Source organism: Salvelinus alpinus, chromosome 2 (genome assembly GCF_045679555.1).
Source record: "Salvelinus alpinus chromosome 2, SLU_Salpinus.1, whole genome shotgun sequence".
Taxonomy (NCBI): domain Eukaryota; kingdom Metazoa; phylum Chordata; class Actinopteri; order Salmoniformes; family Salmonidae; genus Salvelinus; species Salvelinus alpinus.
This window is the reverse complement of record NC_092087.1, coordinates 110,399,389-110,424,713: the sequence shown is the minus strand read 5'-3', so window position 1 is coordinate 110,424,713 and position 25,325 is coordinate 110,399,389. Positions and strand designations below refer to the sequence as shown.

The 25,325-nt window shown below is 39.5% G+C and overlaps 1 protein-coding gene, 1 long non-coding RNA gene and 1 pseudogene across 2 annotated transcripts in view; 2 read left to right on the top strand and 1 right to left on the bottom strand.

Annotated features, from left to right (window-relative positions):
- The window catches only part of LOC139548974 (zinc finger protein 180-like), a 155,079-nt gene that overhangs the window by 42,978 nt on the left and 86,776 nt on the right, over positions 1 to 25,325 (top strand). The window lies entirely within an intron of this gene.
- The window catches only part of LOC139550495 (uncharacterized), an 88,916-nt gene that overhangs the window by 58,562 nt on the left and 5,029 nt on the right, over positions 1 to 25,325 (bottom strand). The window lies entirely within an intron of this gene.
- LOC139552267 (zinc finger protein 585A pseudogene) lies at positions 1,984 to 25,325 on the top strand (annotated as a pseudogene).

Sequence of the window (25,325 nt, the reverse complement as noted above, 5' to 3'; positions counted from 1 at the left end):
AACAATTTGTGTACAAAGATATCTTGAAATGTGATATTAGGCCTGTATGGCAGTACTGTTACTGTATGGCAGTACTGTATTGGCTAGTGCTTTCTCCAATATTTTCTTCTATTTTACATTCAATTGTATGTCGATGCCATTTATCTTTCAATATATATATATTTTAATGCTTGTAAGATTATTCTTTGACACATTTTCTCTTCTGTTGAAATTCTTATAGGACAGAACATGGACACAATACAATTGGGATCAAGAAGAAGGTACAGATCTGTTGTAGGACAGCTGCATTTGAAGTGTACATTTAACCTACATAGTAGTCAATACAAACTGAAATCTATTAGCATACAAATGTGTGCAAATTATCTTTTCAGATCTTCTCGGAAATTAATCAAGTCCATGGAATGGATATAGACAAAAAGATAATTCAAGGACTAGCAAAGGTAGAGAGGCGAGGCAGGGGTGAGGACATCATCCTGCTATTTTGACAGTTCCTGAAGGACAATACAGAAGATGGATTTGCTCTTATTCCTTCCCTTTCTCTAATGTATTTTGTAATAAAATTAGCAAGTGTAGTAAGATCATTGCTTTACTTTACTAGGACTGGAGACCACAGCAGTGATTCTGCTCTTGCCCTACCTCTTCAATGAGGACCCGATTCGCCTTTATGTCCATGACAAGGTATGCCTATGCACCAATCATCTGTTTCTTCATAAACATAGGTGTGCATGCTTATATAAAACTACAGCTGAACATTTGTTATGTTCTTTGTTAATTGTATGTGTATTAATCTTTTCTTACTTTTGTTGACACAGATTTCACCGCTCTTCACTCCTTTACTGCACATCGGCGGAAATCCATTTCACCATGAGAGTGAAATCCCGCTGGCCTTTGATGGGGAGAACATCCACGCCCTCGAGGACGTCCCCGTGGGACTTGGGGCTCTGCTAGCTCGGGCTGTATTTTTTATTTTCCCTTAAATTTCCCAAAAATGTCAGAAAAACACTTATGTTGTTAAGTTACTGTGTTCTGGGGAGAAGAGAAGTTGGGGTGAAGTTACCAGGGCTGGTCATAAAGATGGCAAACTTCCTAACATAACTAAGTGGATACGATATACACACTGAAGCTGAAAAATCTGTATTTAGCATCAAGTCTACAATATTGTTAGTTTACCTATGATTCATTTTTAATGTATATTGTTTTTATTGTACATCATTATTTTATATATTTTAAATGTCATGAAAAGCACTCTACAAAGTAAATGTATTATTTATTATGGTCTGACATGTCTGCAGAAATGTTGCAATTTTGTAATGTGTTTTGTTTTGCAAATATTAATTCACATTTGTGATGCCACTAAATAAACAATTAATTATTTAAATCAATATTGTTATTATTATTAAAATATGTTTTTATAATGGAGGGAAAAATGAACCCCAAAAGATTCTTTGAGGAACCATGATAAGGGGTTCTTCAATGAACTTTTAGGGGTTCCCACAAAAGGTTCTTTGAATAACTTGTAGGGGTTCCCCCACAGTTTCAATTTGAAGAACCCCTAAAGGATACTCCAGGAACCTTTACTTTTTAGAGTGTATATTGATAAAAGTCACCTTGTCCGAGAGACATTTACATAGTTACACACAGCCAAATTTGGGATGACTATTTTGGGGCGAAATAGCGGCCACAACAGACAGACCTGATATCGCCCATAATTCAACGTCCTTGGACGTCACGTGCTGACTGGGTATGACCAAAGTTATTCTATTTAGCTGCACTTTGTAGTACATTTTTACACTATAATAAATGTTTCTGATGCCACATTTTCAAAGGGAGTCGTTGGTTTTTAGGGGCAGTCGCTTTTTAGCTTTTTGTCTGAAAGTATTTTCTCAACTGCGATACCAACTCCAGTCAGCAGATGGCGATGTGCGTCTTTCAGGTGATTCTGCCACTGTGACGTATATTCTAGTGGACGGGACGCTTCTTCAACATCAACAGCTAGTCAGACACCTTGGTAACCTGCTAGTCAAAATAGCCGAAATATTGAAGTTCTTTGGACTATGTCGGTGTACAGCCACTGTGTAATCCACACAATTATATCGTATCTACTTTTCATTTCATATTTAAGTTGTTGTTAGTCAGCTAACTGAGTTGGCTTGATAAATTAGCCTAGCACTACGCTAATGCTAGCTAGCTGTTATCCCCGACCATGAGCTCACTAAACTTCTCTCCTCCTGTTAAAGAAGAGGATTTCTGCTGGACGGAGCAAGAAGCTATGGGGCTGAACATTATCGTGAAAGAGGAGGATGTCACAGTAAATCATAAAGTAGAGGGTGAGGCTGTTACAGTGAAAGAAGAAGAGAAAGACGTTTCAGTGAAGGAAGAGGAAGACGCGTTCAGAGTGAAAGAGGAGGAGGGTGTTACAGTAAAAGAAGAGGAAGACGCGTTCAGAGTGATACAGGAGGAGGATGTTACTGTGAAAGAAGAGGAGAAAGAGGAGGATGCAGTTTATGGAGTGGAGGAGGAGGATATGGCTGTCACATTGAAAAAGGAGGAGGAGGAAGAAGAGGAGGAAACTGGATATCTGGGCCCGGTTCCCCAAACGCATCTTAAGGCATCCAATGGTTCTAACGGTGAACTTAGCCATAAGATGGTTTTGAGAAACCGGGCCCTGATTAACAAAAGTAAGTACTGTCTTAATACAGAGGCACAAACTCTGCAGTTGTTGAACTGATGTTTGGTGTTAAAGGGGAAATCTGCAATTGCTACATCCATATTGTGATTTTTAAATTATTTATATATAGCCATTGATTCTTGAAGAATATAACACATGCCTCATGAGCTTAGTTCAACTGTTGTACCCCATCAGAACCCCAAATAAGCTTTTTTACTCCAATGTTTAGAAACAATGTAAATCAACACTGTATAGCCTCAACATGTTTTTAATTTTTAATTTATTTTATTTATACAGTTTTTTTCTCATTGAGAATCTTTCCAAGAGAGACCTGGTCCAATAGTAATGTTGACAAAAACAAACACTGTATCCTATATCCTAAAAACAGGGTAAAACTATGTAAACCAACACTGTAAAGACTCAACATGGTTAAAACGCTAATGTTGATATCATGGATGGTCAGTCCTTTGCATCCATTGGTCTGTCTATGAATTTGAGAGTAGTTACATTTCTCCAGCCCCATCATCTTATTACCAAAACAGTGGTGGAATTTCAGCTTTGTTATTGGTTGACTGCAGATTGGTTGATTGATTGTTGTGTGGCTTTTTTAAAAAGGGCAATCTAGGATTTAAACAGAAACAAAATGGCTGCCCAGAGACTTGGTTTGGTAAACAGCTGAGGGATGGGGGTAGGAGAAATGTAACCACTCAAATTCATAGAGAAAGCTATTGTATCAACCTTAACACAAAACCTAGGGACCTCGTCAAGAAGTTCAGACATCTTGGCGTAACAGTTATAAGGTGTTGGCTTGACAGTCGCTTGACCCAGGTTTGAGTCCAGTTCAGGGCTACCCCCTGAATTCACTACACTATGAATACAAGGACTGGCCATGCATGATGTCATAATGATAGTTTAACCAGGTTTCTAGGCTATATAGTATATTCTTGAATTCATCCATGATGTCATAATTATAGTTTAACCAGGTTTCTAGGCTATATAGTATATTCTAGAATTCATCCATTATGTCATAATGATAGTTTAACCAGGTTTCTAGGCTATATAGTATATTGTAGAATTGCCAGTGTAGATTTCCTGTGGGGGTCAAATTGTTAGAGCTGTTGATAAGTCATTGTATAATATTCAGCATTTATTTTCATGCCATTACATCAATAACGCCCAACCAGAAGAGAAGAAACTCTTCCCGATCCTCCTCCTGCTGTCCTTCATACATTCTGACGTTGCTGGTAATCGGCTACACAAGCAGTCAGCAACCTACATTTGTAGTGCAAATGTATCTTACCATTTCTACTGATCTGGTGCCAGTTATGATTTTCATATGTTCATTTTACTGGAACAGTTTCATTTAATTTATAATAGTATCTCAATCATTGTCTGTGATTAATCTACATTCTATCTAAATCTAAATGAAAATTATACAAATCTAAAAGTAACTTTTATAGCCCACTATGTAAAAAATTGCCTACATAAAGCCAACACATAAAAACATTGCATTCTGCATTTAGAAAATATCCTGATAAAAATATCTTACATATCACTTCGGCTGCACATGGCCTGTCTACAACAAGCTTGCAACATTGTATAAAATATTCTAGGCCCTCAGTTTCCTGCTCCAGTGAGTTCTGGACAGACACAGCTGTAGGCTATTTGTGTAAGGGATAAGAAGTAATCAGGTATTTTATGACATTTCCACTGGATCAGAGCATTACATTTTTCCCTTTCATGATGAGTGGTTATCGAAAGGGCGAGAGCTGGAAATATTTTTCAAATACTTTAAGGAACTATTGTCATTTGAAATTGATTTTGATTAGACTTTGTTTACATGCTGTTAGAGGTGAAGAGAAATGTGCTTTGAGAAGCTCCACAACTCATTAGTGGTGCATTAAGACAATCAGAAATACTATCAGACATCCCCAAATGGGCACATTTATAGGCCTTCATTTGCGCTCAGGCCAGGTAGACTAGTCCTACTTCTAAATGCGTAATCAGGTGTGCGTCCTTACTCAACATTGACAGAAGTGTTTCAAATGAAAGACAATGAATAAATTGACAAAACTGACGCAGTTAGTGTCTCCTTATGTTACGCTGGGAAAACAGTTGTCATGGACACAGAAATCCTAAATAACTTCAGAGTTTGCAAAATCCAATGGTTTTAACCGAGAGTCACCTTAACTTTATTGACACCCAAATGGATACTGTCATTAACGCGGTTCTTCAATAATTACACATCATTCTTAATACTGTAGCTCTTTTGTTAGTCACATGTTCATCTATCATCAGCTGATCCAGGAAATAATTTTCTGAATGACAGTCACATGACAAACATCACGACATGCAACAACAACCAAAGTGCTTCTTCATTCATTACTCTGGTAAAGACAGTTATGCCGTGCTCCATGTTGGATCCAACATCCCTAACAAATTGATGTTTATAATGTGTTATTGTCTGCTTGATTTACAGTAGTGTCTCGTTTGTCTGTTTGGACACAGAGATACTTACCTCATAATGTGTAGAGAACTGTTCCTTGATGGATAGGCTATTGTACAACACACAGAGCTATTTTCCGTTATTCAGGACATTTAGAATGACAACACATTACAGAGTAGCCTAGTGGGATTATTCACCAAATTATCTGGTGACCAGGTTATGAAATGTCACGACAAAGACATTTTAGTTTCCATGTTTCACCTGAAATATTAAATTGTTTATAGTCCTAGGTCTATGTTATTGTTAGGTGAAGTTATGGGTTCTACAGTAGGTCTATGTTGTTATTAGGTGAAGTTATGGGTCCTACAGTAGGTCTATGTTGTTGTTAGGTAATGTTATGGGTCCTACAGTAGGTCTATATTATTGTTAGGTGAAGTTATGGGTCCTACAGTAGGTCTATGTTATTGTTTGGTGAAGTTATGGGCCAATTTGTCAAACACTTAGTGTACAAACCCTCATTGTCAGGCTGATGGCAAAGCCTAAGAACATTTTACTGGTTGAAGTGTTTCAGTTTAAAGCAATTGATTTGCCGCAATAACACAAACATATTAAGCAGGAGATTCAAACGAGCCTTACAATTATAATCCAAAGTAATGTGAAATACACTCATAAGCACCCTGGAATTGGAGGCTATTATTGCTGTCAGCCTATGAGAACTCCCCTGAGTTTTCCCCCATGGTGGTGAATTAGTGAATAGACACCAGAGGTTAATGTGAGTTTCCCTGACTAGCACTCCTGGTCTTGTGTGGTAATATACATTCAGAATACATTGTGAAAACTAAAATCTTTGCTCACAATTTTTGCTCCAGGCAGATATACTACATCCATAACTAGTGGTTTCCTCATTACCAGATATACTACATCCATAACTAGTGGTTTCCTCATTACCAGATATACTACATCCATAACTAGTGGTTAGCAGGGAGGAGTTTCTGCAACCAAATTGCGTATGCATCGCCCTCGTGCCGCAATTTTAGCAAACACAGAAAGGGGCCTATATTGGACACCAAAAGTCGTCTGGCACACTGCTTAGAGTTTCAACAACTTGAATAACTTATTTCTAGCCGACAATCATCGATGTTACTACTAATGTGAAAACAAGACAAAATATCACTATTGTTCCTATCTTGACTGTCTTAATTGTTCAATTTAACAGACGTCAATTGTTGTACAACTTCATGGGTACGCTCTGGGCATCACCCTTTACCTCAAATAAACTTCTGCTGTTGTGGGCATTTAACCATCTGTATGACTTTGTTGTTCACACAGGAGAGAGACGGGACTATCGTGGATCCTCTGGGGAGCCTCAACAACATCATGATGCTGACATGGCAGAGAAGAGTCTCTCCAGATCAGAACACATCAAGAAACACCTGCAGAGATCCACAGGGAAGAAATCTCACTGCTGCTCTGACTGTGGGAAGAGATTCACCTCATCAGGCATTAAAATTCATCAGAGAATCCACACAGGAGAGAAACCTTTTAGCTGTGATGAATGTGGGAAGAGTTTTACTAAGTCTTGCAATCTGACACGACACCAGAGAACACACACAGGAGAGAAACCTTATACCTGTTATCAATGTGGGAAGAGTTTTACTCAGCTAAGCAACCTGATAACACACCAGAGAAAACACACAGGAGAGAAACCGTACAGCTGTGATCAATGTGGGAAGAGTTTTACTCAGCTAAGCAACCTGATAACACACCAGAGAACACACACAGGTGAGAAACCGTACAGCTGTGATCAATGTGGGAAGAGTTTTACTCAGCTAAGCAGCCTGATAATACACCAGAGAACACACACAGGCGAGAAATCTTATAGCTGTACTCAATGTGGGAAGAGTTTTAGCCAGTCAACCAGCCTGATATCACACCAGAGAACACACACAGGCGATAAACCTTATAGCTGTACTCAATGTGAGAAGAGTTTTAGCCATTCAACCAGCCTGATATCACACCAGCGAATACACACAGGAGAGAAACCTTATAGCTGTATTCAATGTAGGAAGAGTTTTAGCCATTCAACTAGCCTGACACGACACCAGAGAACACACACAGGAGAGAAACCGTATAGCTGTGATGAATGTGGGAAGAGTTTTACGAAGTCTTGCAATCTGTCGCGACACCAGAGAACACACACAGGAGAGAAACCTTATACCTGTTATCAATGTGGGAAGAGTTTTGTTTCATCTGGCCTTCTGACTGTACACCAGAGAACACACACAGGAGAGAAACACTATAGCTGTGGTAAATGTGGGACGAGTTTTGTTCCATCTGGCGATCTGACAGTACACCAGAGAACACACATAGGAGAGAAGTATTTTATATGTAATCAATGTGGGAAACGTTTTGTTCCATCTGGTGATCTGACAGTACACCAGGGAACACACACAGGAGATAAGTCTTTTAGCTGTAATCAATGTGGGAAGAGTTTTGTTTCATCTGGTGATCTGACAATGCACCAGAGAACACACACAGGAGAGGAATCTTTTAGCTGTGACCAGAGATAATCTGATTAAAGATATCTTATCAAATATTACAAAATACATACATGAAGGAGTTGATTCATGATATCAATGAATTAATGTCACAATGTAGAATGTTAACACTTTGTAGTAGGAGTATTTTAATGATGTCACAATGTAGAAGCCTAAATGTTTGCCCCCTTATCAATTGATTTCAGCATGATATGGATATCAGCCTCAGGGGAGGAGTACTATTTATGAGATTTAACAAAAAGTGACTAACAAGAAAAGAGTTGTGTTCCACTTACCATGTTAGTGACCCACTTGAATCAAAATGCAACACTTCAGAATGTAGCGATCTGTTTTCTACAAGCTGTCCTCTAACCAGGGATGTACACATTATTCCCAGGTTCCGTGTGGTTTTTGAGCTGTTAGTTTTAACAGGACGTGCAACCTCCTCTCGCACAATTGATTTCAACATAATATCGATGAGTTATGACAAATAAGTGTTGTGTTCCTTTGTTCAGCGACCCCTACATTTAAATGCATCACTCCAAAATGTAGCTGACTGTCTTCTGCAGGTTGTCCTCTAACCAGTGAGCTAAATGATATATCCCAGTTCCATGTGTTATTTTAGATGTTAGTTTCAACAGCAAGTACAACCTGATTTACCACCTAATCGATATCAGTGATTTATTGCTACTTGTCAAAACAGCAGCGTTTTTGGTGCTTGTGTCCATGGTGAGGTCAACTTGGTTTCTGATTGTCTCAAGGTTTGGCAGTCAAAAAGATTTGTGTTTAGCCAGTGCGGTCCATGGATCAGAAATTATTTTGACTTTCCGTATTAGAGATGAGTTATGTTTGCGCTCGTTCCAAGGGGACGAGAGTTCTAGAAGCTTGTGAGTTTTAGGAAGGGAAAAAGAAAGTTTTTTTTCTTCTTGTTTTTAATTGTTGACAGCCAGTAGACACCATGTTTTTATGAATGTGAATTGGAAGTTGTTTTCTGTTGGTGGTGCACATTCTCTTAAGGTGTTAGTCTTTGGTTTTTCCATTTATGTTTTGAGGTTGGACTTTAGCACGTATAGCTCGTTAGCACGTTGGGCGCACTGATTTGTGTCACCTCATTAGTCAGTATGTGTTACACCTGTTCTGGCTTGCCCATCTCGTTAGTGGGAAGGTGTTTCACCTGAGCTGGTCCAGGTTCTATTTAAGAGTGTCTGGCCCAGTGCTCCAGTTGTCTTGATAGATGTGGAGAGTCAACACCTTTAGTTGCTCTACCTTTTTGGTTTGCTTCCTGTCTTTAAGTTTATTGTGGGTTTTTCTTTTGTTTGCCTCTTCTTGGGCAGATTTAGTGGGTCTCATGGTTGGTGTCTTTTATGTCCCAGTTGTTGTTACTAGTCAACTTTCAGTGACACCCCCATAGTATCTTTCAGATACTCCTAAAACCCCCCATGTTTAGTTGTCAGTGACTCTGTTAGTTCTAAAAAAAACAAGCTTATATTTTGGGTTGGGTTGGATATTGATCTATATCTATATGGCATCATATTGTTTATATTTTAATTAATGGCATTTCCTTCCAATGTTCATTAGTCTTTAAGTTGTTTTTCTTCTGTTTTTATCCTCTTATGTTTGTTGTGTATGTAACCGATGTGAAATGGCTAGCTAGTTAGCGGTGGTGCGCGCTAATAGCGTTTCAATTGGTGACGTCACTCGCTTTGAGACCTTGAAGTAGTGGTTCCCCTTGCTCTGCAAGGGCCGCGGCTTTTGTGGAGCGATGGGTAACGATGCTTCATGTATCATGAGCAATGCATAAATAAAATGTATAAATACATTTTGGTTTGCTTCCTGCACGGTGACTAGGAAAAACTCCCTAGAAAGACAAGAACCTAGGAAGAAACCTAGAGAGGAATCAGGCTCTCAGGGGTGGCCAGTCCTCTTCTGTCTGTGCCGGGTGGAGATTATAACAGAACATGGCCAAGATGTTCAAACAGTGGTTGTCGAGGGTGCAACAGGTCAGCACCTCAGGAGTAAATGTCAGTTGGCTTTTCATAGCCAATCATTCAGAGTATCTCTACAACTTCCATTTCACATAATCATCTACAATGCTTCACCTTCTACAATATAAACATGGTGTCCACTGGCTGTCAACAATTAAAAACAAGAAAAAAACACGTTCTTCTAAATAATAATATACAATCATATTATTTTTTTAATCATTTTTCTTTCCATAGCTTCTAGAACTCTCGTCTCCCTAAAACTCACTAGCTTCTAGAACTCTCATCTTCCTAAAACTCACTAGCTTCTAGAACTCTCGTCTTCCTAAAACCCACTAGCTTCTAGAACTCTCGTCTTCCTAAAACTCACTAGCTTCTAGAACTCTCGTCCCCTTGGAACGAGCCCAAACAAAACTCAAATCAAATTGTATTAGTCACAATGCGCCGGATACAACACTTGGAACTCTTACTTACGAGCCCCTAACAGTGCAGTTTCAAAAAAACACAGAAAAGAATAAGAGATAAAACTAATATCCAAAACAGAAAAACGTGTCAGAATAAATTGTGACCATGGTAACTCACTGGCTAAATGCAAAACACAAATCTATTTGACTGCCCACCCTTGAGATTATCAGCAACCAAGTTGTCCTTACCACAGACATGTCTGATTTCAAGAGGAAACTCCTGCGATATTCGTAGGAACTTTCCACCTCACTGCGGAGCTTCTCTCTCTTTTCGGGGTTCACTAGATAGGCATGTTGTTGGATATATGTTGTTGGATATAAAAGCAGGGTAACAATGTCAATATAATTGTACCCAAAAATGTCAAGTTGGTTGCATGAATAACTATGATTACTAAATGTTACATAATTGTAAATAAGAAATATCAAAACCAAATGTACACCCATTTGTTAATATGTATTGGCAATAATTAACTTAATGGTGAGGCATGGAATAATAAAACATGTATCTTTTGTCAGGCTGAATGTTTGAATATATGAGGTGATTTGAGTCATGCTTCTTCAGTAGTGGAATAAAGACAATTAGCACTTGAATGTTGTCAAGAAATACTGGAGTGATGTCAGATTGTTAATAAAAATTGATTATAGGTGTATCGGCTGCAAGTACGTTGAAATTAAGCAGTTTTCAAGTCATTGAAAAAAATCGACCCGAAAATACATCTTTTCAACTACAACAGAACATATACTGGACAGAACATATATTGGACGTCAGGCATAGTCTTATTTTCAAAATCTTTTGAATGACATTTTGATAAATGGGAATAGTGCAATGTCAAAACACAGTTTTAACGTGTCCAAATCAATAACCAATATGCAGAAACAGTTTGAAGTGTTGCATTTTGATTCAAGTGGGTCACCAACATTTTGTTAGTCACTTTTTGATAAATCTCATAAATAGTACTCTTTCAATTCAGAGCCTGGATTTTTCCTCTTTTTCCCTAAAATCAGTTTAACAAACGCTTAGGGTTCTACATTGTGACATCATTAAAATATTCCTACTACAATGTTAAAACATTCTACATTGTGACATTTCATTGATATCATGAAACAACTTCTTCATGTATGTATTTTCTGATGTCTGATCAGAGATCTTTTATCAGAGTATCTCTTGTCACATTGATCACAGCTATAAGGCTTCTCTCCTGTGTGTGTTCTCTGGTGTATAGTCAGATAGCTAGATGTAGTAAAACTCTTCCCACACTGATCACAGCTGTAAGGTTTCTCTCCTGTGTGTGTTCTCTGGTGCCTAATCAGTTGACTAGAATCAGTAAAACTCTTCCCACATTGATCACAGCTATGAGGTTTATCTCCTGTGTGTGTTCTCTGGTGTGTAGTCAGATAGCTAGATGTAGTAAAACTCTTCCCACATTGACCACAGCTATAAGATTTCTCTCCTGTGTGAGTTCTCCGGTGTGATTTCAGGGTTTGTAGCTGAATAAAACTCTTGCCACATTGATCACAGCCATAAGGTCTATCTCCTGTGTGTATTCTCTGGTGTCTAGTTAGATCGCTAGATGCAGTAAAACTCTTCCCACATTGATCACAGCCATAAGGTTTCTCTCCTGTGTGAGTTCTCTGGTGTTTAGTCAGATAACTAGATGTAGTAAAACTTTCCCCACATTGATCACAGCCATAAGGTTTCTCTCCTGTGTGAGTTCTCCGGTGTCCTGTCAGGCTGCTTAGCTGAGTAAAACTCTTCCCACATTGATCACAGACATAAGGTTTCTCTCCTGTGTGTGTTCTCTGGTGTATAGTTAGATAGCCAGATGTAGTAAAACTCTTCCTACAGTGATCACAGCTATATGGTTTCTCTCCTGTGTGTCCCCGTCGGTGTACTATCAGGTTGCTTAGATAAGTAAAACTCTTCCCACATTGATCACAGCCATAAGATTTCTCTCCTGTGTGTGTTCTCTGGTGTGCAGTCAGATGGCTAGATTTAGCAAAACTCTTCCCACATTGATCACAGCTATAAGGTTTCTCTCCAGTGTGTGTTCTATGGTGGGATTTCAGGGAGCTTGACTGAGTAAAACTCTTCCCACATTGATCACATGTATAAGATTTCTCTCCTGTGTGTACTCGCTGGTGTATAGTTAGATAGCTAGATCTAGTAAAACTCTTCCCACATTGATCACAGCTATAAGGCTTCTCTCCTGTGTGTACTCGCTGGTGTATTATAAGTTCTGATGAAGATTTGCAACATTTCCCACAGTCAGAGCAGCAATGAGATTTCTTCCCTGTGGATCTCTGCTGGTGTTTCTTGAGTTCTGATGTGGAGAGACTCTTCTCTGCCTCGTCAGCATCATGATGTTGTTGAGACTCCCCAGAGGATCCACGATAGTCCCGTCTCTCTCCTGTGTGAATGACAATGTCAGACAGAAGGTTAAAGGCCCACAACAGCAGAAATCCACTGTTAATTTGAGGTAAAAGGTGATACCCATGAAGTTGTACAACAATTGACGCCTGTTAAAGTATTTGACAATTGTCTTGTTTTCTCGTTTTCACAGAAGTAACATCGATGATTGTAGGCTCGAAATAAGTTATTAAAGTTGTTGAAATCCTAAGCAGTGTGCCAGATGACTTTTGGTCTCCAATATAGGCCCCTTTCTGTGTTTGTAAAATTGCGGCAGGAGGGCGATACAACACAATTCGGTTGCAGAAACTCCTCCCTGCTAATGAGGATGTAGTATATCTGGTAATGAGGAAACCACTAGTTATGGATGTAGTATATCTGGTAATGATGAAACCACTAGTTATGGATGTAGTATATCTGGTAATGAGGAAACCACTAGTTATGGATGTAGTATATCTGGTAATGAGGAAACCACTAGTTAAGGATGTAGTATATCTGCCTGGAACAAAAATGGTGAGCAAAGATTTTAGTTTTCCACAATGTATTCTGAATATTACAGCGCATAATCAGCGCAAGATCAGGAGTGCTACTGAAGGAAACTCACATTAAGTTCTGTGTCTATTCACTAATTCACCACCATGGGGAAAACTCAGTGGAGTTCTCATAGGCTGACAGCAAAAACAGCCTCCATTTACAGGTTGCTTATGAGTGCATTTCACATTACTTTGGATTATAACTGTAAAGCTCGTTTGAATCTCCTGCTTAATATGTTTGTGTTATTGCCGCAAATCAACTGCTTTATACTTATAAAACACTTCAACCAGTAAAATGCTCTTTAGCTAGCTTTGCCATCAGCCTGAAACTGAGGGTTTGTACATTAACTGTTTAACAAATTGGCCCATAACTTCACCTAACAACAAGATAGACCTACTGTAGGACCCATAACTTCACCTAACAACAACATAGACCTACTGTAGGACACTTAACTTCACCTAACAACAACATAGACCTAGGACTATAAACAACTTAATAATTCAGGTGAAACATGGAAACTAAAATGTCTTTGTCATGACATTTCATAACCTGATCGCCAGATAATTTTGTGAATAATCCCACTAGGCTACTCTGTAATGTGATGTCATTCTAAATGTCCTTAATAAAGGAAAATAGCTCTGTGTGTTGTACAATAGTCTATCCATCAATGAACAGTTCTCTACACATTATGAGCTAAATATCTCTGTGTCCAAACAGACTAACGAGACTCTACAGTAAATCAAGCAGACAATAACATTATAAACATCAATTTGTTAGGGATGTTGGATCCAACGTGGAGCACGGCATAACTGTCTTTACCAGAGTAATGAATGAAGAAGCACTTTGGTTGTTGTTGCATGTTGTGATGTTTGTCATGTGACTGTCATTCAGAAAATGATTTCCTGGATCAGCTGATGATAGATGAACATGTGACTGTAACTAAACAGCTACAGTATTAAGAATTATGTGTAATTATTGAAGAACCGTGTTATAACTGTAGTATCCAGTATAACTGTAGTATCCTGTATAACTATGTATAGTTATAACTGTAGTATCCTGTATAACTGTAGTATCCTGTATAACTGTAGTATCCTGTATAACTATGTATAGTTATAACTGTAGTATCCTGTATAACTGTAGTATCCTGTATAACTATGTATAGTTATAAATGTAGTATGCTGTATAGTCTGGGAGGAGGTGAAACCACTCAGGCTTATTTGATGTGATTTAATGTTTTGATCATCTAGTTTTCCTTACAAGCATTCAGTCACCAAAGGGGGTTCGGTCATTCCTTTGTTTATATACTGTCTCATTGACAAAAATATTTTGGATTATTTGTTTACATCATTCCTTTGTCTCGACCCAGTACACAGTAAACGTACCGAGGTTCTAATGTTGCCAAGGAGACACATTTTATTATTTATTTACAGTTTGGAGGGTTGGGGGTCTGACATCCAGGATACACATTTTATTATTTATTTACAGTTTGGAGGGTTGGGGGTCTGACATCCAGGCGACACATTTTAGTTCTAATGGTGCCGTTCTGTTATTCTTTTCAGCTTCTTTTTCCAAGCATCTTACATTACTCTGAGACTAGTTATCCTGGGATCTTACATTACTCTGAGACGAGTTATCCTGGGATCTTACATTACTCTGAGACTAGTTATCCTGGGATCTTACATTACTCTGAGACTAGTTATCCTGGGTTCTTACATTACTCTGAGACTAGTTATCCTGGGTTCTTACATTACTCTGAGAGTAGGTATCCTGGGGAATAGTTTCAATACATTTGCAAAAAACCTAAACCTGTTTTTGCTTTGGCATTATGGGGTATTGTGATGTCATTATGGGGTATTGTGATGTCATTATGGGGTATTGTGATGTCATTATGGGGTATTGTGATGTCATTATGGGGTATTGTGATGTCATTATGGGGTATTGTGAAACATTTTAGAATAAAGGGATGCACCGATATTAAATTTTTGGCCAATACCGATATCGAATATTTTCCTTGCCCCAAAAAACGATACCGATAACCGATATTTAAAATTTTAGAGGCCTTTTAAGTATTCTAGTACAGCATTCTAATAGTTAACACACACACGGATGCAGCGGTCTAAGCCACTGCATCTCAGTGCAAGAGGTGTCACTACAGTCCCTGGTTCGAATCCAGGCTGTATCACATCCGGCCGTGATTGGGAGTCCCACAGTAGTTGTCTGTTATTGGTGTAGAGGACGACAAAAGAGAGGGATCCCACATGTGGATAGGAAGATACAAATTATCATTATTACTGGAAAATATTCATTTAAAATCCAGGAATTTTACAACTTTAGCTCTCTAGGTCAAGCCAGTAGGTTGTAACGCTCTAGGTCATGCCAGTAGGTTACAGTAGGTTGTAACTCTCTAGGTCATGCCAGTAGGTTACAGTAGGTTGTAACTCTCTAGGTCATGCCAGTAGGTTACAGTACGTTGTATCTCTCTAGGTCATGCCAGTAGGTTACAGTAGGTTGTATCTCTCTAGGTCATGCCAGTAGGCTACAGTAGGTTGTATCTCTCTAGGTCATGCCAGTAGGCTACAGTAGATTGTATCTCTCTAGGTCATGCCAGTAGGTTACAGTAGGTTGTAACTCTCTAGGTCATGCCAGTAGGTTACAGTAGGTTGTATCTCTCTAGGTCATGCCAGTAGGTTACAGTAGGTTGTATCTCTCTAGGTCATGCCAGTAGGCTACAGTAGGTTGTAACTCTCTAGGTCATGCCAGTAGGTTACAGTAGGTTGTAACTCTCTAGGTCATGCCAGTAGGCTACAGTAGGTTGTAACTCTCTAGGTCATGCCAGTAGGTTACAGTAGGTTGTATCCAAGTGGAAACAATTATCAACCCAATATGGAAAGTGTCGAATTTGGTCAACAACAAAACGAATGGCTTATTTGCTACGTGAGGTTTACTTGATCCAACAGAAGTTTCGTAATGCATAAGTTGTTATGTGAACACGTGACATACCGACAACTTTGATAAAAACACTATAGGAGTTGTCTCCAGATCGCTATGCATATTATGTGTTATTATGCTATTATGTAGCCTACTGGCATGACCTAGAGAGATACAACCTACTGTAGCCTACTGGCATGACCTAGAGAGATACAACCTACTGTAACCTACTGGCATGACCTAGAGAGATACAACCTACTGTAGCCTACTGGCATGACCTAGAGAGATACAACCTACTGTAACCTACTGGCATGACCTAGAGAGTTACAACCTACTGTAGCCTACTGGCATGACCTAGAGAGATACAACCTACTGTAACCTACTGGCATGACCTAGAGAGTTACAACCTACTGTAGCCTACTGGCATGACCTAGAGAGATACAATCTACTGTAACCTACTGGCATGACCTAGAGAGTTACAACCTACTGTAGCCTACTGGCATGACCTAGAGAGTTACAATCTACTGTAGCCTACTGGCATGACCTAGAGAGATACAACCTACTGTAACCTACTGGCATGACCTAGAGAGATACAACCTACTGTAACCTACTGGCATGACCTGGAGAGATACAACCTACTGTAACCTACTGGCATGACCTAGAGAGTTACAACCTACTGTAGTCTACTGGCATGACCTAGAGAGATACAACCTACTGTAGTCTACTGGCATGACCTAGAGAGATACAACCTACTGTAACCTACTGGCATGACCTAGAGAGATACAACCTACTGTAACCTACTGGCATGACCTAGAGAGTTACAACCTACTGTAGCCTACTGGCTTGACCTAGAGAGATACAACCTACTGTAACCTACTGGCATGACCTAGAGAGTTACATCCTACTGTAGCCTACTGGCATGACCTAGAGAGTTACATCCTACTGTAGCCTACTGGCTTGACATAGAGAGCTAAAGTTGTTCAATTCCTGGATTTTAAATGAATATTTTCCAGTAATAATGATAATTTGTGTCTTCCTATCCACATGTGGGATCCCTCTCCTTTGTCTTCCTCTCTACACCAATAATAGACAACTACTATGGGTCTCCCAATCACGGCCGGATGTGATACAGCCTGGATTCGAACCAGGGACTGTAGTGACGCCTCTTGCACTGAGATGCAGTGGCTTAGACCGCTGCATCCGTGTGTGTGTTAACTATTAGAATGCTGTACTAGAATGTTAAAAGGCCTCTAAAATTGTAAATATCGGTTATCGGTATCGTTTTTTGGGGCAAGGAAAATATTGGCCAAAAATGTGATATCGGTGCATCCCATTATTCTAAAATTGATGATTATTTTTTAAATCCTCATCAATCTACACACAATACCCCATAATGCCATCACAATACCCCTTAATGCCAAATCAAAAACAGGTTTAGATTTTTTGCAAATGTATTAAAACTATTCCCCAGGATAACTAGTCTCAGAGTAATGTAAGATCCCAGGATAACTAGTCTCAGAGTAATGTTAGATCCCAGGATAACTAGTCTCAGAGTAATGTTAGATCCCAGGATAACTAGTCTCAGAGTAATGTAAGATCCCAGGATAACTAGTCTCGGAGTAATGTTAGATCCCAGGATAACTAGTCTCAGAGTAATGTAAGTCTCAGATAGTTTTAACCCATTACAGTCTAAGACCTGTCTGAGGGGGGGAGGGGGGGGGGGGTTCTTCTAAGCTATATGGAATTGTTTTAAGAAAGTTTAAACAACATGAAGGGCTTCCCCTGTATTGTACTGTTTTAAGAAGGTTATACCAAGGATAATTTTGCTATTTGATTTTGAACTGTAAGACCCATGGAAGTATCAACAAAAAATATTTGTCCATACTGCTATAACCCATAGTAACACATTGGATAACATTCACAACATGGAACAACAGTAACCATAGTAACACATTGGATAACATTCACAACATGGAACAACAGTAACCATAGGAACACATTGGATAACATTCACAACATGGAACAACAGTAACCATAGTAAAACATTGGATAACATTCACAACAGTGAACAACAGTAACCATAGGAACGTATTGGATAACATTCACAACATGGAACAACAGTAACCATAGTAACACATTGGATAACATTCAAAACATGGAACAACAGTAACCATAGTAACAGTGTTTCCCCCAGAACATCTAAAGGAAGTTTGTTCTGAAGTGTCTGTCTGATATCTAAGAGATGTAAAAAATTATATCTATATTTTTACATGTCTTTAAGTCTTTAACCCCCTTTTTTGTCACTTAAATCTTTCCACATTTTGTTACATTACAGCCTTATTCTACAATGGATTAAATAAATAAAATTCCTCATCAGTCTACACACAATACCCCGTAATGACAAAGAGAAAATAGGTTTGGAGAATTTTTTTTACATTTTATTACAAATAAAAAACAGAAATACCTTATTTACATAAGTATTCAGACCCTTTGCTGTGAGACTTGAAATTGACCTCAGGTGCATCCTGTTTCCAATGATCATCGTTGAGATGTTTCTACAACTTGTTTGGAGTCCACCTGTGGTAAATTCAATTGATTGGACATGATTTGGAAAGGCGCGCACCTGTCTGGCTACCACAGCGTTCTGAAGCGATACGCCATCCCATCTGGTTTGCGCTTAGTGGGACTATCATTTGTTTTTCAACAGGACAACGACCCAATGACCGAAAAGGAGAGTGATGGAGTGCTGCATCAGATAACCTGGCCTTCACAATCACCTGACCTCAACCCAATTGAGATGGTTTGGGATGAGTTGGACCACAGAGTGAAGGAAAAGCAGCTAAAAAGTGCTCAGCATATGTGGGAACTCCTTCAAGACTGTTGGAAAAGCATTCCAGGTGAAGCTGGTTGAGAGAATGCCAAGAGTGTGCAAAGCTGTCATCAAGGTAAAGGGTGGCTACTTTGAAAAATCTAAAATGTATTTAGAATTGTTACCACTTTTTTTGGTTACTACATGATTCCATGTGTTATTTCATAGTTTTGATTACTTCACGATTATTCTACAATGTAGAAAATGGTAAAACAAATATTTATAACCCTTGAATGACTAGGTGTGTCCACTCATTTGACTGGTACTGTATATCTCATGAATGTTTTTACATTCAGTTACATGAAGTCACTTTCTTACCACTTCTTCCATAGTCAAACATGTAAGGAAAGATTTTTTTAAATCAAAAGGGATGCTGTCAAAATTTATTGAATTCAAATGGAGTTACCCAGCCTACAAAGCACTACAGCCACTCTGTGATGACCAGTTCTGCTCTTTTATTGAGGGATCTAGTCTAGATTAAACTTCATAGGAAGACAGTTTTATCATGTGAAGGTTTCATTTAGGTCTCTGTTTAACGACATACTCTGTGTGTCTTTGCAAGGAGAGAAACCAGACTCTCACTCTGACAGCGGGAAGAGTCCTTCAGGGGAACCAGACCCAGAGACGCCCAGACCAGCGAGACAACACCACTGCTCCCACTGTGAAAATAGTTTTTGCTGGTTAGGGAACCTAAAACTGCATGAGAGGACACACACAGGAGAAAATCCTTTTCAATGCTCCCAGTGTGGAAAGAGTCTTGCCGTGTTCACTAACCTGAAAAGGCACAAGACAGGAGAAAAGCGTTCCCACTGTGGAATGAGTTTTAATCCGGATGGGGACCTAAAAGCTCATAAGAGGAAACACACAGGAGAAAAGCCTTACCAATGTTCCCATTGTGGAAAGAGTTTTACTCAGATAGGGCACCTGAAAGCTCATGAGAGGATACACACAGGAAAAAAGCCTTACCAATGTTCCCAGTGTGAAAAGAGTTTTACCATGTTAACTAACCTGAAAAGGCATGAGAGAATACACACATGAGAAAACCATTTTCTGCTCCCAGTGTAAAAATAGATTTTCATAAATGGCGGACCTTAAAGCTCATGAGAGGATACAGAGGAGAAAAGCCTTTCCAATGCTCCCAGTCTGGAAAGGGTTTTACCTGGTCAAGTAGCCTGAAGGAGCATTAGAGGATAAACACGGTAAAAGTCCTACCACTGCTTTCTGTGTGGAAGAACATTCAGAGATCCTGAAATAACATGAGAGAATAGAAAGGCTGTATTCTGACTTATATTTTTGACTGAGAATTTGTGTTTTTGTTTGTGCCACATGAAATCATATTGTGTGTGATTACACCTGTCTATATAATGTCCCACAGTTGACAATGCATGTCAGAGCAAACACCAAGCAATGAGGTCGAATAAATTGTCCTTAGAGCTCCGAGACAGGATTGTGTCGAGGCACAGATCTGGGGAATGGTACCAAAAAATGTCTGCAACATTGAAAGTCCCCAAGAACACAGTCATTTTTTAATGGAAGAAGTTTGGAAGACTCTTCCTAGAGCTGGCCACCCGGCCAAACTACGCAATCGGGGGAGAAGGGCCTTTGTCAGGGAGGTGACCAAGAACCCGATGGTTACTCTGACAGAGCTCTAGAGTTCCTCTGTTGAGATGGGAGAACCTTCCGGAAGGACAACCATCTCTGCAGCACTCCACCAATCAGACATTTGTGGTAGAGTGGCCAGACGGAAGCCACTCCTCAGTAAAAGGCACCTGACAGCCCGCTTGGAGTTTGCCAAAAAGGCACCTAAAGGACTCTCAGACCATGAGAAACAAGATTCTCTGGTCTGATGAAACCAAGATTGAACTCTTTGGCCTGAATGCCTTTTGGAAACCTCCAAGCTGGCTATCATGTGCCTTTTATTAAGGTATATAGATATAGATATATATATATATATATATATAGTCTGTTCAACCTCTCTTTCGTATCGTCCGAGATTCCTAAATATTGTAAAGCTGCCATGGTCATCCCCCTCTTCAAAGGGGGAGACACTCCAGACCCAAACCTACAGACCTATATCCATCCTGCCCTGCCTTTCTAAGGTCTTCGAAAGCCAAGTTAACAAACAGATTACCGACCATTTCGAATCCCACCGTACCTTCTCCGCTATGCAATCTGGTTTCATAGCTGGTCATGGGTGCACGTCAGCCACGCTCAAGGTACTAAACGATATCATAACCGCCATCGATAAAAGACAGTACTGTGCAGCCGTCTTCATCGACCTGGCCAAGGCTTTCGACTCTGTCAATCACCGTATTCTTATCAGCAGACTCAACAGCCGATAAGAACAACCGATCAATCAACAACCGATCGCTGCCCACACCCGCCCGACTAGCACCACTACTCTGCACGGTTCTGACTTAGAATATGTGGACAACTATAAATATCTAGGTGTCTGGCTAGACTGTAAACTCTCCTTCCAGACTAATATTAAGCATTTCCAATCCAAAATTAAATCTAGAATTGGCTTCCTATTTCGCAAACAAAGCCTCCTTCACTCACACTGCCAAACATACCCTCGTAAAACTGACTATCCTACCGATCCTTGACTTCGGCGATTTCATTTTCAAAATAGCCTCCAACACTCTACACAGCAAACTGGATGCAGTCTATCACAGTGCCACCCGTTTTGTCACCAAAGCCCCATATACCACTGCTCTCGTCGGCTGGCCCTCGCTACATATTCGTCGCCAAACCCACTGGTTCCAGGTCATCTATAAGTCTTTGCTAGGCCGCCTTAACTCAGATCACTGGTCACCATAGCAACGCCCACCCATAGCACGCGCTCCAGGAAGTATATCTCACTGGTTATCCCCAAAGCCAACACCTTCTTTGGCTGCCTTTCCTTCCAGTTCTCTGCTGCAAATGACTGGAACGAAATGCAAAAATTGCTGAAGTTGGAGACTTATATCTCCCTCACTAACTTTAAGCATCAGCTATCTGAGCAGCTTACCGATCGCTGCAGCTGTACACAGCCCATCTGTAAATAGCCCATCCAACTACCTACCTCATCCCCATTTTTTTTAATTTACTTTTTTTGCTCTTTTGCACATCAGTATTTCTACTTCCACATCATCATCTGCACATCTGTCACTCCAGTGTTAATTTCAAAATGTGTAATTACTTCGCTACTATGGCCTATTTATTGCCTTACCTCCTTACTCCATTTGCACACACTGTATATAGATTTTTCTATTGTGTTATTGACTGTACGTTTGTTTATCCCACGTGTAACTCTGTTGTTTTTTTGTCGCACTGCTTTGCTTTATCTTGGTCAGGTCGCAGTTGTAAATGAGAACTTGTTCTCAACTGGCCTACCTGTTTAAATAAAGGTGAAAAACGAAATTTAATTAAAAATACTTTTAAAAAAATCATAACTTTATTGACACCACCCAAATGGATACTGTCATTAACGCAGTTCTTAATACTGTAGCAAACATTATATTAAGCAGGACATTCAAGCGAGCCTTACAATTATAATCCAAAGTAGTGTGAAATGTACTAATAAGCAACCTGGAAATGGAGGTTACTCCTCTGAGTTTTCCCCCATTCACATTCAGAATACATTGTGAAAAACTAAAATCTTTGCTCACCATTTTTGCTCCAGGCAGATATAGTACATCCATAACTATCGGTTTCCTCATACAATTTTATTAAACACAGAAAGGGGCCTATACTATATTGGAGACCAAAAGTCGTCTGGCACACTGCTTAGAGTTTCAACAACATGAATAACTTATTTCTAGTCTACAATCTTAGATGTTACTACTAATGTGAAAACAAGACAATATATGACTATTCTTGCTCATTTTAAGACAATTGTCAAATAATTTTAACATTCATTACAGACGTCAATTGTTGTACAACATCATGGCTACGCTGTTGGCATCACCTTTTACAGTGGATTTCCACTGTTGTGGGCCTTTAATCATCTGACTTTGTTGTTCACACAGGAGAGAGACGGGACTATCGTGGATCCTCTGGGGAGCCTCAACAACTTCATGATGCTGAAGAGGCAGAGAAGAGGCTCTCCAGATCAGAACACCTCAATAAACACCTGCAGAGATCCACAGGGAAGAGAACTCACTGCTGCTCTGACTGTGGGAAGAGATTCACCTCATCGGGCATTAAAATTCATCAGAGAATCCACACAGGAGAGAAACCCTATAGCTGTGATCAATGTGGGAAGAGTTTTCGTCAATCTGGAGATCTGACAGTGCACCAGAGAACACACACAGGAGAGAAACCTTATAGCTGTGGTCAATGTGGGAAGAGTTTTACTACATCTGGCCGTCTGACTCTACACCAGAGAATACACACAGGAGAGAAACCTTATAGCTGTGATCAATGTGGGAAGAGTTTTGGTCAATCTGGAGAGCTGACAGTGCACCAGAGAATACACACAGGAGAGAAACCTTATAGCTGTGGTAGATGTGGGAAGAGTTTTACTACATCTGGCCATCTGACAAAACACCAGAGAATACACACAGGAGAGAAACCTTATAGCTGTGGTCAATGTGGGAAGAGTTTTACTACATCTGGCCATCTGACTCTACACCAGAGAATACACACAGGAGAGAAACCTTATAGCTGTGATCAATGTGGGAAGGGTTTTGGTCGATCTGGAGATCTGACAGTGCACCAGAGAATACACACAGGAGAGAAACCCTATAGCTGTGATCAATGTGGAAAGAGTTTTGGTCAATCTGGCCAGCTGACAGTGCACCAGAGAACACACACAGGAGAGAAACCTTATAGCTGTGGTCAATGTGGGAAGAGTTTTGCTGAATCTAAAACTCTGACTCAACACCAGAGAGCACACACAGGAGAGAAACCTTACAGCTGTGGTCAATGTGGGAAGAGTTTTGGTCAATCTTGGCATCTGACTCAACACCAGAGAACACACACAGGAGAGAAACCTTACAGCTGTGGTCAATGTGGGAATAGTTTTACAACATCTCGCTCTCTTACTCTACACCAGAGAACACACACAGGAGAGAAACCTTATATCTGTTGTCATTGTGGGAAGAGTTTTGGTCGATCTGGAGAGCTGACAGTGCACCAGAGAACACACACAGGAGAGAAACCTTATAGCTGTGGTCAATGTGGGAAGAGTTTTTGTCAATCTGGAGAGCTGACAGTGCACCAGAGAACACACACAGGAGAGAAACCTTTTAGCTGTGGTCAATGTGGGAAGAGTTTTGGTCAATCTTGCCATCTGTCTCTACACAAGAGAATGCACACAGGAGAGAAACCTTATAGCTGTGATCAGTGTGACAAGAGATACTCTGATAAAAGATGTCTGATCAAACATCAGACAATACATACATGAAGGAGTTATTTCGTGATATCAATTAATTAATGTCACAATGTAGTAGGAGTTTTTTAAGGAATTTCACAATGTAGAACCCTAAACGTTTGCCCCATACATTTGATTTCAGCGTGATATGGATATTATACTTGGGAAAATTCCAGGCTCTGAATTGAAAGAGTACTATTTATGTTATTTAACAAAAAAGTGACACAAAAAGAGCTGTGTTACACTTACCACGTTGGTGACCCACTTTAATCAAAATGCAACACCTCAAAATGTAGCGAGCTGTTTTCTACAAGTTGTCCACTAACCAGGGATGTACACATTACTCCCAGATTCCGTGTGGTTTTTGAGCTGTTAGTTTTAACAGGACGTGCAACCTCATCTCCCTTCTGTCACACAATTGATTTCAACATGATATCGATGAGTTATGACAAATAAGTGTTGCGTTCCTTTGTTTAGCGACCCCTACATTTAAATGCATTACTCCAAAATGTAGCTGACTGTCTTCTGCATGTTGTCCTCTAACCAGTGAGGTAAAATATATCTCCCATTTCCATGTGTTATTTTAGATGTTAGTTTCAACAGCACGTACAACCTGATTTCCCCCCTAATCGATATCATTGATTTATTGCTACTTGTCAAAACAACAGTGTTTCTGGTGCTTGTGCAGTTTATAAGGTGCTTGTTTAAGTAATATGATTATTGTGGCAGATGTTTGTGTATATAGTACATTTTACATTTAGGTTTTCAATTTATCACAAACTGTTTTTGCATTCGGACTATTGATTTGGACACGTTTAAACTGTGACATTGGGGATATCCCACCTTGCAAAATGTCGTTGAAAATAAGACTATGCCCGACATACAATATAAGTTTGGTTTTAGTTGAAAGTTGAAAAGAAAACTATTTAATTTCAACGTACTTGCAGCTTATACACATGGACGCTGTATAATAAATCGGTCTGTAATCAATTTTATTAACAATCCTTATAAATTGAGTCAAATATATTTTCATTGTTTTTTCCTGTGAAGCCATTGTGTTGCATCCATGTCTGAAATGTGCTGTATAAATAAAGCTTGATTTGATTTCAACTAATGAACCCAATGACCAATCAA